The following is a 14,326-nucleotide window of genomic DNA, read 5'->3' on the forward strand; positions in this document are numbered from 1 at the left end:
TTCTTCAGTTATACTATAAAGCAAGGGTTAGTGAGAGGAGAAAGGGAGAGAGTTAAGGAGATCTTGTTTGAAAGAGACATTCTGAATTTCTCATTTTAAAACTCAAACTTGTGCTTGGAGGGCAGTTCTTTTAAGAGCTGTTTGTGTAAGAGCAGAAGTTTTCCAAGCACTGTGTTACGTCCAAGAAGTGGGTTATACGTTTTCCAATGAATCATCCTAGCCTGGCGAAGCTCCCATAGACCATAATGTAGAAGCTGTATATTATTTAGCTTGCTTGTAAAGGTGCCATCAAACCATTCAGTGAAACTTATGAAAGTGACATAGTTTAATGGCGCAGCTTCCAGAATTACCAAGGGCTATGTTCAGAATTCAGTGGTGGCTGCCACATCCTTTGGCCTTCTAAGAAATGTAAACTTGGGGCAATAAATTTTGTACAGATGTAAGCTACCATGTCTGTATGGGCAGAGACCTCAATTGGATTCTTGGCTTCACCATGTTAAAAACATCATGTGATGCAGCCCTAGGTGACATCTTCTGTAGTTTTTAGCATGTGGCATGGTGACACCAATCTTGTGAATGCTCCAACGCATGTTGTGAATACTCATGGCTCACCAATATCTCAGTTTTAATGTATTTCAGAAAATTTTCCAGGGTGTTGTGAGTCATGAACTTGGGTATATGGTGAAACATTAATGAAATTTGCTACTGGGCCAAGTTCAAGGTTCTAGTCTTGGTGTACAAAGCCTTATACAGCTCGGGACCAGGGTACCTGAAAGACCGTCTTACCCCTTATATACCCAGTCGATCACCGCGCTCTGCAGGTGAGGGCCTCCTGCAGATACCATCTTACCAGGAGGTTCATTCTGCACAATATAGGAAACGGACCTGTAGTGTGGTGGCACCTACCTTGTGGAATTCCCTCCCCTTAATTGTTAGGCACGTGCCATCTTTTGAAGACTCTTTCAAGAAGCCTTTTAAGTTGAGCCCTATCCCAGTCTGTCTGTGTTAGAAATGCTTTTAAAAAAATTTAAAGATGTTTTTAAAGCTTTTAAAAATGTTTTTAACGTTTTGTTTTAATGTATTTTAAGGTCTGTTTTTATGAAGTTTTAAAGTGTTTTTAGCGTTTTTGTTTGCCACCCAGGGCTCCTGCTGGGAGTAACAGCGGAATATAAATCAAATAATAAATCAAATAAATAAATAAGTTCAGCACACTAGGACTGGTGGAAAAAGAAACTCAACTTCTTGTCCTTGGACCCACAGGATTATGAATGAGCATTTGCACAAAGGTTGAAACCCTCATGAACTGCAGTGATCAACATTAATAAAATGTAACTTTATGAATTTCTACTAATGTCCCTGTGCCCATAAAGCAGTTAGGTTTATGAGGAAGCTGCATTAAGGAATACCGGCCTTGCCATAAGACAGGGTGAGGCAGATGCTTGAGGCAGCCAATTTTGGGTGTCATGAAACAGCAGCAACTGGTCAGTTATTATTAATAATAATAATACTGTATTTTTATTCCCAAGGAGAGGTGCTTGTAGGGTTTTCTGCTTACGTGCGAAAATAACTTGGCCAATCATGGGTACTATGCATCTTGGTGGGGGTACCATTTACTGTTCCAACTCAGGTAGCAAAATATCTAGGTTGGCAATGGAAGGGGATGAATGCTGATACATGGGTGGGATTTGATACTGGAGCCTCTAGTGGTGCCTACCATAATGAAGTGAATGTAAAAACTATACATAAAATCTATTAGTGCACTTGTAAATCCCCCCCCCCAAAAAATAAGCTGGCTTCCTTCACCAGTCACTTGCAAGCAACCTTCTTTTACTTGCAGTAGCTACCCCTTTCATAAAGCTGAGGTGTTGTTCTACAGGTGGTGGTAGTGGGGCTAATCCCAAGTTCCCGGGGAAGAGGTGGTCTCAGGAGGCCTGACTAGTTGCTGCTGCTGTATGGATCCCACTTAGAAGGAGGAGAGCAATCGGATGCAAGGGAGGGGAGAGAAACCACTGCAGAGGAAAAGCTTGACTTATATTTTTGAAAAGGGGTTAATGGACAAAACAGGAGGAAAAATGGTCACATGCTTTAAACCCACAAAATCCCTTAGTTAAAGCTGGGCTTGCCAGTCATTCTTACAGAGCAAAGCAAGGGCAGGAAGAGGGGAGAGGCTGAGCTTACTCAAGGGGGAGCAGACCAAGAAGGTCTTCCTTCAGCTGGGCTTCTGTTCATTTATGTTGACAGTTCATGTTCTCCATTCATCTGCAGAGCCTGCTCGTCATCTGGATTGATAGACAGACTGACAGGCATTGGCCACTGAGCTGCTTTGAAGGTTTGTGTCTTCTAATTGCATGCTTTATTCAACTGACCCTGATAATGCAACCTATCAGTATTTCCTGGAAATGAATCAGAACAGAGTGGGCAGTTTGTCCTTTGGATGGTGTAGCTTGGGAAGGGCATATGGTGCCTGGGCTCCCAACAGGCTGACAATGCAGTGCATCAATTTGGACAAAATTTGATTTAAATTATTTAAGTGTGAAGGCAGCTATAACTGGATCGAGGAGAACATTGGGGCACAAATGAAAGGCTGTGGGTTCCACCCCCAGTCTCTAGGGTACCCTTTGAAGAGAGCTGAGGAATGTGAGAGACTGATGATACATAGTGGGTCATGTGGATTTAGTTCCTTTTGACAACACCCTTGTTTCTAAGACACGATTGCGATGGAAATAGGAAACAGAACATGACTTCAGCTATCCTGCAACAATGGCCTATCCAGCTTGGTGGATAAGCAGATGATCTGAAACGCACAATACACAGACTGATGCCTATAAAATTAAGATGCTGTTGTCTACATCAAGAATGGGGAATCTCAGGCTTGGCGGCTAAATGTGGCTCTCCTGACCTCTCTGTTTGGCTCTTGGGACTCTCTCCAGGCCCCCTCTGCAGCCATGCCCCTTACCTGCTTTGCTTGTGCCCTCCTTGAGTGTTTTTGCATGGTTGGAATGCATATTTGAACACTGCTTCTTGCTTGCCTGGATAGAAGACAGCCTACTGTGTAAAGGTAAAATTCATGTTTGTTGCTTTGCCCATTTTTGCCTTTGGCCCCCAGAACATTGTCCAGAGGGGAATGGGGCCCTCAGGTTGTGAAAAAGGTTCCTCAGCCCGGTCTACATGGTAAGTTAGTGCTACGTGTAACATGGGACTCACTAGAATTGCTTTTACCTACCTGGTGCCCTCCAGCTGTTTTGGACTACATCTCCCATCAGCCCCAATCTTCATGGCTGTGGGTGAGAGATTATTGGAGGTTACAGTCCAAAAAGCTGGAAGGCCCCAGGTTGGGGAAAACCTGCTCTACAAAGACATGAGCATCAGCTACAAGAGGCATACACACATTCTTGACTTCGTCCCTCTGTAATTTCATACTGCTATGCAATCTCATTTTGTAAGAAGTGCTCAAACCAGTTACCCAGTTTGGACATCACAGTAAACTGTGCTATAACAAATCAGGAAGTCATATATTGTCTGGCGGGTGAGGAGAGGAGCAAAGAGGGAGCATGGAGTGCTCAGTTTATGGTCCGTTAACAACCTGACAAACCATTTTGGTTTGTTGACCAAGAATGTAATTGTAATGTAAGAATTGATCTGGACCAACATAGTAGCAATAGATCTAACTCCTCTGCTAATATATAATTGTTCACTAAAAATTATACTGTTTTTAAACTTTAATTGGATAGTCAGAAAAATACAGAACTGGGGGAAAGTAGTTTTTTCCTTTTGTCTGTGATCTACTCAACTAAAAACTAAAGTTGTCAAGCAGTTAAAGAATTTTAATATGATTAAACATCCTGTATTTTGATTAATAATAATTTTGCTAATCAGTTTGATTTAAATAAATGTGCATGATACCTTACCTTCAGTGTAGGTGCCTATTTCTCTATAACATCTGAATCAGGAGAGGCTGTGCAAGCTGTGGTCCAGTGCCTGTACTCTGTAGTGGGCTGGATGAGGGTTAATAAACTGAGTCTGAATCATAGCAAGATGGAGGTGCTGTTGGTAGATGGTTCCCAAGTCCAGATAATTAGTTGATTGCCTGCTTTGGATGGGGTTGTACTCCCTCTGAAAGAGCAGGTTTATATTTAGGGGTGTTCCTGGATCCATCTTTGTCACTAGAGACCCAGGTAACCTCGGTGACTAGGAGTGCCTTTTACCAGCTTCAGCTGGTAAGGCAACTGTGGCTGTTCCTGGACTGGGATAGCCTGACATATCGCCAACATATTACCCCACTGGTGAAAGAATTGCACTGTGTGCCCATTAGCTGCCAGGCCAAGTTCAAGGTGCTGGCATTGGTATACAAAGCCCTATACAACTTGTGACCAGGATATCTGAAATACTGTCTTACCCCTTCTATATCCAGTTGAGCACTGCGCTCTGCAGGTGAGGGCCTCCTGCAGATATCATCTTGTTCCACGCAACATAGGAAATAGACCTTTAGTGTTGTGGCACCGACCCTTTGGAATTCCCTCCCCTTAAATATTAGACAGACATCATCTCTGTTACCTTATCAGCACCTACTGAAGACCTTCCTCGTTCAACAAGCCTTTTAAGTAGAGACCTTATCCCAGTCTGCATCTGTATTGGAATTGCTTTGTAAGATGTTTTTAAAAGATGTTTTTAAGATGTTTTATTTTTCAATCTTTTTAAAGATGTCTTTAATGTTTTGTCCTTTTTTTGCCACCCTGGGCTCCTTCTGGGAAGAAGCGTGGAATACAAGTAATAATAATAATAATAATCCAGTAATAGGTTTTTTTTAAGGTTTTGTCCTCTAAACGTGCCTAGTATGAGTGTACATCTGGTTGAAAATTTTGAAACAATACATTGAAGTAGGGGCAGAGGGAACCTAAACCAGTTTCAGGAATGTGTTGATGCTGCATGCATAGCAAAAGGTGGCCTCTAAGAGACCTGACTGCTTCATGATTGTTAATATCTGACTCGTGAGATCTGTCAGGATGAAGCACACCTACTGAACAACCAAAGTTCATAAGCTCCTTGAATATTGAAATCTATCACACATTTGTGAAAGGAAAAGCCTCATGGCATGTACAGTAGGAAATAAAAGGGTTTCTGTCTACAGTGTGGTGGTGGGGATTAAGGGATGTGTGACCACTGAAATGTCTCCATGGAGGCAGCGGTGGGGAGAGGAGAGAGGGAACAGGATTAATGAATGAAGGATGAAGGGAGGAAAGAAAGCATGTGACCCCCACCTGAAGAGGTGATGTGGGGGCAGTGTGTAGCCATATGACTGGCTTTTGAAGTGTTGTGTACTATTGTCCAGAGAGGGAAGGCTAACTAGACATTATGGGGGATGCTAATTGCCAAGCATGTCTCCTTCAAGTAATGTACCACCAGTTTGCATCTAATGCAAGAAACATGTGACATGATGTCATTGTCTTCAGCCCCACTTAAATTAACTTGCAAGGCGTCTGAGAATTGCTGAATGCATGTTTCTTGTACTAGATTTTAGCAGGGGAAACCATGGAGAAAATGGGGGGTGGAGATACAGTAGCCAGGCATGCCCCATATTGTCTAGCTAGGCCCAAAGGTGGCTTTGTTGTTATATGCCTTCAAGTCGATTCCGACTTATGGCAACCCTATGAGTCAGCGACCTCCAATAGCATTTGTTATAAACCGCTCTGTTCAGTTCTTGTAAGTTTAGGTCTATGGCTTCCTTCTGTTTCATTGAGGCCAGGGTTACTGTCTGGCATCCTCAGGCAGATTTGTATTTTTTATTTGTTTCAGACTGCCCTTGAAAAAGGGTTATTTAGATCTGAAACACATCAGGCTCTAATAAACAGCTTCTATTTGATAACAAAGCATTTTTAGTGCATTGTGACTGACCTTGGCATTCCTGAGCGGGGCCGACGAGGGGGAGGGGAAGTTGGTACAAATTACTAGGGCCTGGCGGTCTGGAATGGGGCCCAGGGCCCAACTGTGTTGCAGATGTTTTTGTCCTTCTTGGTAGTATCATTATTTGTCTATTGTTTTTGACATCCATTGTAAAATTGGTGAATTTCAAAGAAAAAAATGATATAAAAGATTAAAGTGTAAAGATTTTTAGCCGGTCCCCCCTTGCTGGGGCCCCCAAAAAAAGTTTCACTGGGGCCCAAACCTGCTCTTGGCGGCCCTGTTCCTGAGGAACTGGTTTCCTCTTTTGGTTTTCATGTTTTTGGTGCCTCCTGTGTTTGTCTGCCACTGACAATAGTGATGCCTGCTGTGGCCAGGCCCAGCCCCAGACATGCCGGGGCCCTTGGGCACAAGCCTGCCCCGGGCCCCGGTGCTCCCCTTCCATGATTTGCAGTTTCCCTTTTCCCTAAGGGGCTGAAGCTTCTGCCGCCATCTTGGCTCATGGCATGCATGTGTGCTACGCATGCGCATCTCTTCCATGAGCCAAGATGGCGGCAGAGGCTTCAGCCCCTTAGGGAAACTTCAGCCGCCATCTTGGTTAAGGGCAGCGCTGCATGCGCAACCACACAACAACTGAGAAAGGTAAGTTGCAGCAAGGGAATGGCAGGGCTCTGGAGCTCTCGGCATGGATCCTGCTGCAAATCGCAGAAGGGGAGTGGTGGTAGCCCAGGGGCCCTCAGCCAGGGCCCCACCTGGCTGCCCTTTGGAGCTGGCCCTGGGTGGGGCCTCTGTCTTCCCAAAATGCAGTGCAGTGCCTTGGAAGTCCTGTCATTCCATGGCACTGTGAGGTGGTTGTTTTTTCATGGCAGCTGCTACACATATATGGAATGCTGTGGAATAATGGAAATTCTGAAGCATTGCATTTTGGGAAACAAAGTCAGTAGCCGTAGCCACCAGGGACCCACAGGACAATACTTTTCTGAAGGCCCCCACAATCCTGGTTCCTGTTAACTCACCGCTGCAGATTTCTTCTGCCAGTTGATCTTCATAAGAACATAAGAAGAGCCTGCTGGATCAGGATAGTGGCCCATCTAGTCCAGCATCCTGTTTTCGCAGTGTTCAGCGAGATGCCTAGGGGAAGCCCACAAGCAGGACATGAAAGCAGCAGCATTCTCTCTTCCTGTGGTTTCAAGTATGCTGCCGCAAGAGCACATTCATCACAGCTAGTAACCACTGATAGCCTTATTCTCTATGAATTTGTCTAATCATCTTTAAAAGCCATCCAAATGCTTTCCTTTGTCTGTCCTGAATCTTCCAACACTCAATTTCATTGGATGTCCACAAGTTCTAGTGTTACAAGAGAGGGAGAAAAACATTTCCCTATCCACTTTCTCCATGCAATGCATAACTTGATACACTTCTGTCATGTCACCTTGTCCTTTTCTCTAAACCAAAAAGGACCAAATGCTACAACACTTTATCTCCTTGACCATTTTAGTTGCCCTTTTCTGAACCTTTTCCAACTCTACAATATCCTTTTTGAGGTGAGACAACCAGAACTGTACAAAGTATTCCAAATGCAGTTTCACCATAGATTGGTATAACAGCATTATAATATCAGCAATTTTATTTTAAATGCCTTTCCTAATTATCCCTCGCATGGAATTTGCCTTTTTCACAGCCACCGCACACTGGCTCAGCATCTTCACTGAGCTATCCACTAAGGTCTCAGTCCTGGTCAGTCACAGCCTCTTCAGACCCCATGAGCGTATATGAGGTTTTTTCCTCCAACGTGCATCCCTTTACATTTGTTTACACTGAATTGCATTTGCCATTTTTCTTCCCATTCACTGAGTTTGGAGAGGTCTTTTTGGAACTCTTCACAATCTCCTCTTTGTTTTAATGACCCTGAACAATTTAGTATCATCAGCAAACTTGGCCACCTCACTGCTCACCTCTTCTTCTCACCTTGTCTGAAATCTCACCTACCGGCTTTTCATTTTTTCCTGTCATGCATTTCAGACAAGGTGAGAAGAAGAGGTGGCCAAGTTTGCTGATGATACTAAATTGTTCAGGGTCATTAAAACAAAAAGGAGATTGTGAAGAGTTCCAAGTTGTTGATGATTAATGCAAGAATGATAACTGGGCTTGCTGGCCCAGCAGTTTTAAGAACATTACAGGAAGGCTTCTCTCTAAGCCAAGGACATGGACCTATTACTGAACTACCGTTGACCATTGGCCATGCTGGCTGGGGCTGATTGGAGATGGAGTTCCACAACACCTGGAGGGCCACAGGTTACCCATATCTGCCTTTGACCCTTAATCAACTCCATACTGACCATTTAACTCTCAGGAACTGTCCTAAACTAGTTTGCTTCACTACCTGTTCTCTGGCATGAGACGCTTTCGACTGGACATCAGGAAAAGCTTCGTAACTGTTAGAGCCATACGACAATGGAACCAATTACCTAGAGAGGTAGTGGGCTCTCCGGCACTGGAGGCATTCAAGAGGCAGGTGGACAGCCATCTCTCAGGAATGCTTTGATTTGGATTCCTGCATTGAGCAGGGGGTTGGACTTGATGGCCTTATAGGCCCCAACTCTACTATTCTATGATTCTCTGAAAGAGGAGAGGAACCTGTGGCCCTCCAGATGTTGCTCAACTACAGCTCCCATCATGCTTGCCCATTGGCTGTTCCAGCCGGTACAGATAGAAAATGGAGTCATCAGCATCTTGAAGGCTACCAATTCCATATCTCTAGTTTATCAGGTTTACCCCAGCTCAGCCCTCCCTGCCTTGTTGGCCGTTTATATTGAGGATTAATTCCAGCAATTTTCCAGATCAACTATTACCCAGTACTATTTTTCATTGTGGCACACAAGTAGAAGCAAGCAGGGAGGCTGTTAAAATTTATTGTGGGCTGGTAAATTGTTTAATATTTCTGTGTGGGACTAGTTTGAATAGAAAATGCTTTCTTTTAAGGACTTCCTTATCTCCAATTATCTGCAAGTTTATTAAGTGAAAGTAACAGTGTTTCTGCACACACATGCACCTTTGGCAAGCAGTTTTTGGACACCTCACTGGCAGGTAACATTAGCCTTTTCCACCCTTCCCAGGTTCTCTTTCTTCCTCGGCTGAGAATATTTTTTTTCTTTTTAGCCTTCACTCCCTCTTGTTGCAGAAGTATAGTTTAATGTAAACCTAGCTCTGAGGCAGCTTTTTCTCATTTTTAAGCTATTTCATATCAATTGCTGGCCTGACATTTGTTTTCTTTGAATTTTGGTAGGGAAATCGGTCTACATTTCTCAGGATATCGCTTCAGGAATCTTGGCAAAGCCTGCGCCGTATCTTTTGAAAAGACTGTAAATGTAAAACAGAAGGGAGATATTAAAAGAAGCATAAACAAGTTTCTTTTTTCCTCTCATTGCCCGCTGTCACCACCACCCCAGCTTCAGAAAAGGGAGACGTGTGTGTCTCTTTCCCTTCCACTGCCCTAGACAAGGAGGAATTTGAAGGGGTATCTGAGGAGAGCTAAAATAGTTTAGGGTGACGGCCCTTTGGGGTGCAGTGGTCCAGGACTTTTTAGCAGGAAATGATGAGAAAGTTTGTTCTCAGAAGGAGGCACCTTACTTTTCACCTCATCTGCCTAGAAACACAATTATTTGGTACTACATTTTTGAAGTTTCCTCTGAATAAACAAACAGAGCTTTTGTCTCTTTTGTTCATTCATTCTTTCACAATTTAATCCCCTGGCCTGCCTACAAAAAATAAATGCCTGGGCCTGACAGAGAGTTAACTTCCCTCCATGGTCTCCACAGCTGGGACTAGGCATGTGCTTCAGGCTAGAGGGAAGAACATTGGCTGCAGTTGGGGGGTGTTGAGAAGCAAAGCTTCCTTATGGTGTCAGATGCCAAGCTCCATTGTACCACAACAGATTTCATATGGAATTTATTTTCCGAACTATAGTACCTTTTCCAGAAACAGAGCCCATGAATATGTTTTTAAAGATGGCAGGCACTGAAAAGCACTGGGAGGGAGGAATGATTTACATCTAAAGAAAGGACCATTGTTGGCTGGAGGATCTCTATTCCAGTTTCTCTTGTCTACATTACTGACATAGCTGCAGGACACGATGATCAAATGAGGTTAGAAAGCTATGGGTGGCTTGTCTCCACACAACCCTCTCCCTTGCTTTTAAGTTACAGTATATCTTGGTAATAATTAGTCTCATTATGCAATGTTGCCACCAAATTTCATCTAGAGCAAAAGTTCACAATGAATTAAGGGGTTCCGGCATGCGTGAAGCATCTTTGGAATTTTGAAGGAAGCAAAATATCATTTTAATAAGACTTGGAAATTTCTCAGTGGGATTCTACACATTCTTAACCTGAGACCCCCCCCCTAAAATATGAGTGCAGACTGTTGATCAAATTATGCTCCAGTTGTTCCTTGCCTTTCACTAGTGTTGGATGTGCTGTGGGTGGTGAAGAAACCCTTTTATGGGAAATTCATGGTCAGGAGAAACATCTCAAGCATTGTCAAAGAAAGAAAAGTCAAGTTTTGCTATGGAGGTGAGGAGATTAAAGGTTTCCTTTCTTCATTTGCATGGAAAGAAAGAAGGAAGGGGAGCAGTTCATGTGCAGTTTAGAGGACATTTTCAGAATCTTACAGCTATCCTGACAACATCTCTGTGCAGTAGATGAGTATCCCCATGGTGTCCCCATATTGCAGATGGAAGGGCCCTGAGGCTACGAGAGTTCGTGGCAGAGGAAAGGTTTAAACCAAGGGCTTTCTGATAATGCAGTTCAATCATTTTACTACTTATTACACTCTCTGTAAATGCCTTGAAGCTTAACATTCCACATAATCCCTTGTTATAAAATCAATTATGGGACATGTTCCTTTCTTTTTTTAATGTCTGCCAACTGTTTGACTGTGGAATTGGGGTGTCATTTCAGGCTTTGGTAGCATGGTGGAAATTCATAACAGGGTTCTAAGCTGTGGATTTTTTTTAAAAAAATGCAAAATGAAGACTATATCATTAGCATTTGTTGTAGTTAGTACTTATCCTTCACATTGTATTTTACAATGTTGTATTTTAAATTGTTGTAACCTACTCTGGGGCCTTAGGATGAAGGATGGGTTAACAACCACCACCACCACCACAAACAGCAACCACAAACAACAACAACAGATAGAAGTGTTCCAAGGAATAATCTCATGTCTGAAAATACAGGGGCACTCCTGTGTGGGAGGTAGTATTAGTTTTTGAACTGCAAGAGCTCATTCTGGCCATCCCCCATAGCCATGTCCCATGGAGAGTCTAAAAATGCAGGCAGCTGTGTTGATACATGTTATTAGGATTGGCATAACTGCAGTCCTGTGCATAATTGCTTGGGAGCAAGCTCCATTGAACCCAGTGATGCATACTTTTGACTGCATGAGTTCAACTTGTGCAATACAGTGGGCTTTCACAAAAGATCTTCAGCCTCCTGAAATTCAACCTTTAGATTTTAATTATAAGTGCAAACTATCTTGCAAAGAAGTGTTACCTTTTAAACTGGTAGCATGAAGTGGGAACCCCATTGCAGAAAAGGACAGACGTATCCAACCTTTGCTTGATCCATTTCCGCATCCCCTGACCTCTTTTTGTGTCAAAAATGTCTGAAAGCTTCATTATCACCTCATTCACTTGACAGTACAAGGAGAAACTGGAAATTGCCACTCCAGCAGAACATCGTCTCTCATGCTCTGAAAAAAAAATCCTGGAGCTGTGCTCCCCTGCATTCCCCTTCTACTACACCACTGATGGGAAGCAATGCTGCGGTACCTGTTACAGCAAAGAAACAAAAAGGTCTTATAGTACCTTAAAGGCAATACATTTATTAAGTCTTTAAAATGCCACAAGACTCTTTTTAATTCTGGAAAGACAATAGTTATTACCTCTATTTGCTCCTGTTTTAATCTTAACCTCTGCTTCAAGAACTTATTAGGGATATTTTTTAAAAGAACAAAGGGTTCCTGCATTGGCAAAGACGAAATAAGGGTGATCAAACCAATAATAGAAAAAAAACCAGAGACTGCTAATGAAGGATAAGCTTAATGGGTCTGCCAGATAAATTACTCAGCGCTAGAGAGCCAGTGTGGTGTAGTGGTTAAGGTGTTGGACTATGACCTGGGAGACCAGGGTTCGAATCCCCACACAGCCATGAAGCTCACCGGTTGACCTTGGGCCAGTCACTCAGCCTCAGAGGAAGGCAATGGTAAACCCCCTCTGAATACCACTTACCATGAAACCCCTATTCCTAGGGTCGCCCTAAGTCGGAATCGACTTGAAGGCAGTCCATTTCCATTTCCAGTAGTGATAATGGCTCTCAATTAGAGATGGCTAATTCATTGGAAAGCACCTTTATCAGCAGGAACTAAGATGCAAAATGGAATGCACTCCTTTGGGCAGCATGCAGCAGTTTATACATGTAAACAACATTGGCTGCAGTATTTGTTTTATTGAGGCATTGCCATTGCTTGCTTTTATGACTTTTCATATGAACTTTGTCTGCTGATGACCTGTAGAAAAATATTCAGGGCTTTATGTATGGTATAGTTTTGAGGGACTGGAGAATACAATACTGGGCACAGAATTCTTGAGAATCTCAGCTGTGTGCTTTTTCTGCGTGTGAGTTTAAATAAGCTTCTAGTACTTTGGCAGTGAAGATACCCTGGAAAGGGTGCAGGCAGTGCCTTTAAAATTATAGAAGCCAGAAAAGTGGCTGAATAGACTCCAAGTGACTGGGGTGGGGCTTCATTACCTTGCCCAACTTCTTGGCCCTCCAAATGCAAGGAAAACAAAAATAAATTGTGCAGATATTCTCAATCCAGTTTTCTTGGTGAAGAATTTATATATATGTATATTTGTGTGTGTATAGAGAGAGAGTGAGAGAGCGCACAGGGTACTCATAGCCTTGCCTTTTAGTCTGTCCATGTAGCATGCCACTGCTCGCTCCTCACCATCATTGTGGAAACCAGATGGTGTAAAGGTCTAAAAGACAGAGCACGTGGCACTTGCATAGGATTTATAGACTGACTGATGCAATGCTTCATTTATTTGACAGCATAAGTGGGGAAAAGTGGGGGTAGAAGTTCCTGCGCTCATGGGTGTGTGTGGATGGTGACTCCAAAGTAGCACTGAAGCCAAAAACTATGCAGCACTTGACTGAAAACATTTTGCCATTGTCCAAGGCTCTGAGTATAAATAAACTTATTTCTTCCCATTGTTCTCTCTCTCTCTCTCTCTTTCAAGACCAAAGCTGGAGCAGCTTTAAGCAGATGGCTCACAGATGCCATTGTTGATGGCATTGCATTATTAACCCCAGCCTATGTGAAAAGTATTGCAGATTGTAAAATGGTGGTGGTAGTGGGGGAGAACTCTATGGCTTTGCCCAGATAATAAAACCATCTGATAGCGATGAATGCATTTATCTTGCAGGGGAGTGAAGCGGGAGGAAGAAAGATGCTGGAGCAATTTGTGCTTAGCAACTTCTGAGTACATAAAGCTGAGTCTGTAAAGAAATTAAAGCCATTCTTGTCTCCTGTTCACCCACCCCTCTCCACCACTACAGTGAAAACCATTTCCTGTTAATGTGTGACCTGACATGCACCAGAAACATATGAGGATGAAACAACACAAGCATTCTCCTCTGGTTTAGGCTTTTCAAAATAAATTCTTTCACTGATATCTCCAGATGGATTTCTATAGTATTAGTGTAGGCTTCCCGCCCGATGCTTTTTTGTTTTTGTTTTTAGGAAGCTCAGGGGTGGCATTGGATATTCTGGATGTGCCAACTCTGAGGACAGGTAATCTTGCTCCAATTCTACAACACAGATTGAACCAATCACACCCAATGCAGAGCAGCAGCAAGATTTTCCTGCTCATAGTGGAAACTGTTAGAAATGGAGCGACATCAGAGCAGTAAATCATGCAGGGTTGCAACAGAAAGTCTCCTATGTAAGTAGGTGCTTCAGATTCAGAGTGGCCTTTACATTGTTATATTAAAATTAATTATTTTATGGGAGAGCACCTAGCTCAGTGGTAGAGCAGACGCTTTGCATGTAGAAGGTCCCAGGTTTAATCGGCAGATTCTCCAGTTCAAAGGTTGTGGCCTATTGCCAAAATAAAACACAAACACCATCCATTGGGTTAAATCATGGGCCACTTTATTAAACAGAATCAATTAGAATAATGAACCTGCAGAGGGGAAATCAAGTGCGGGAGCATTCTGATGATCCAGGCAAAGCCTGCTTGCAGCCATAGGGCGACCAAACCTTGCCTGAGCCCGGGGCTGCCCTGTGCCAGACCCCGGTTCAGGCCACACCCTGAAGATGTGTAGGGGGTCCAACCCGCATCACCGCCCCCCGGAGCCCTGAAACT

The 14,326-nt window shown here is 43.3% G+C and overlaps 1 protein-coding gene across 15 annotated transcripts in view; it reads left to right on the top strand.

Annotated features, from left to right (window-relative positions):
- Positions 1-14,326, top strand: part of COL8A2 (collagen type VIII alpha 2 chain) — a 252,743-nt gene that overhangs the window by 109,123 nt on the left and 129,294 nt on the right. For 13 of the 15 annotated variants that reach the window (XM_061596120.1, XM_061596124.1, XM_061596115.1 and 10 more), the window contains one exon: positions 2,266-2,329. The exons of the other annotated variants lie outside the window; for them this stretch is intronic. The gene's annotated coding sequence lies outside the window, so the exon portion shown is untranslated. The remainder of the gene's footprint in view (positions 1-2,265; positions 2,330-14,326) is intronic. 15 annotated transcript variants of the gene reach the window in all.

The sequence above is a fragment of the Rhineura floridana genome, chromosome 15 (assembly GCF_030035675.1).
Source record: "Rhineura floridana isolate rRhiFlo1 chromosome 15, rRhiFlo1.hap2, whole genome shotgun sequence".
Taxonomy (NCBI): Eukaryota; Metazoa; Chordata; class Lepidosauria; order Squamata; family Rhineuridae; genus Rhineura; species Rhineura floridana.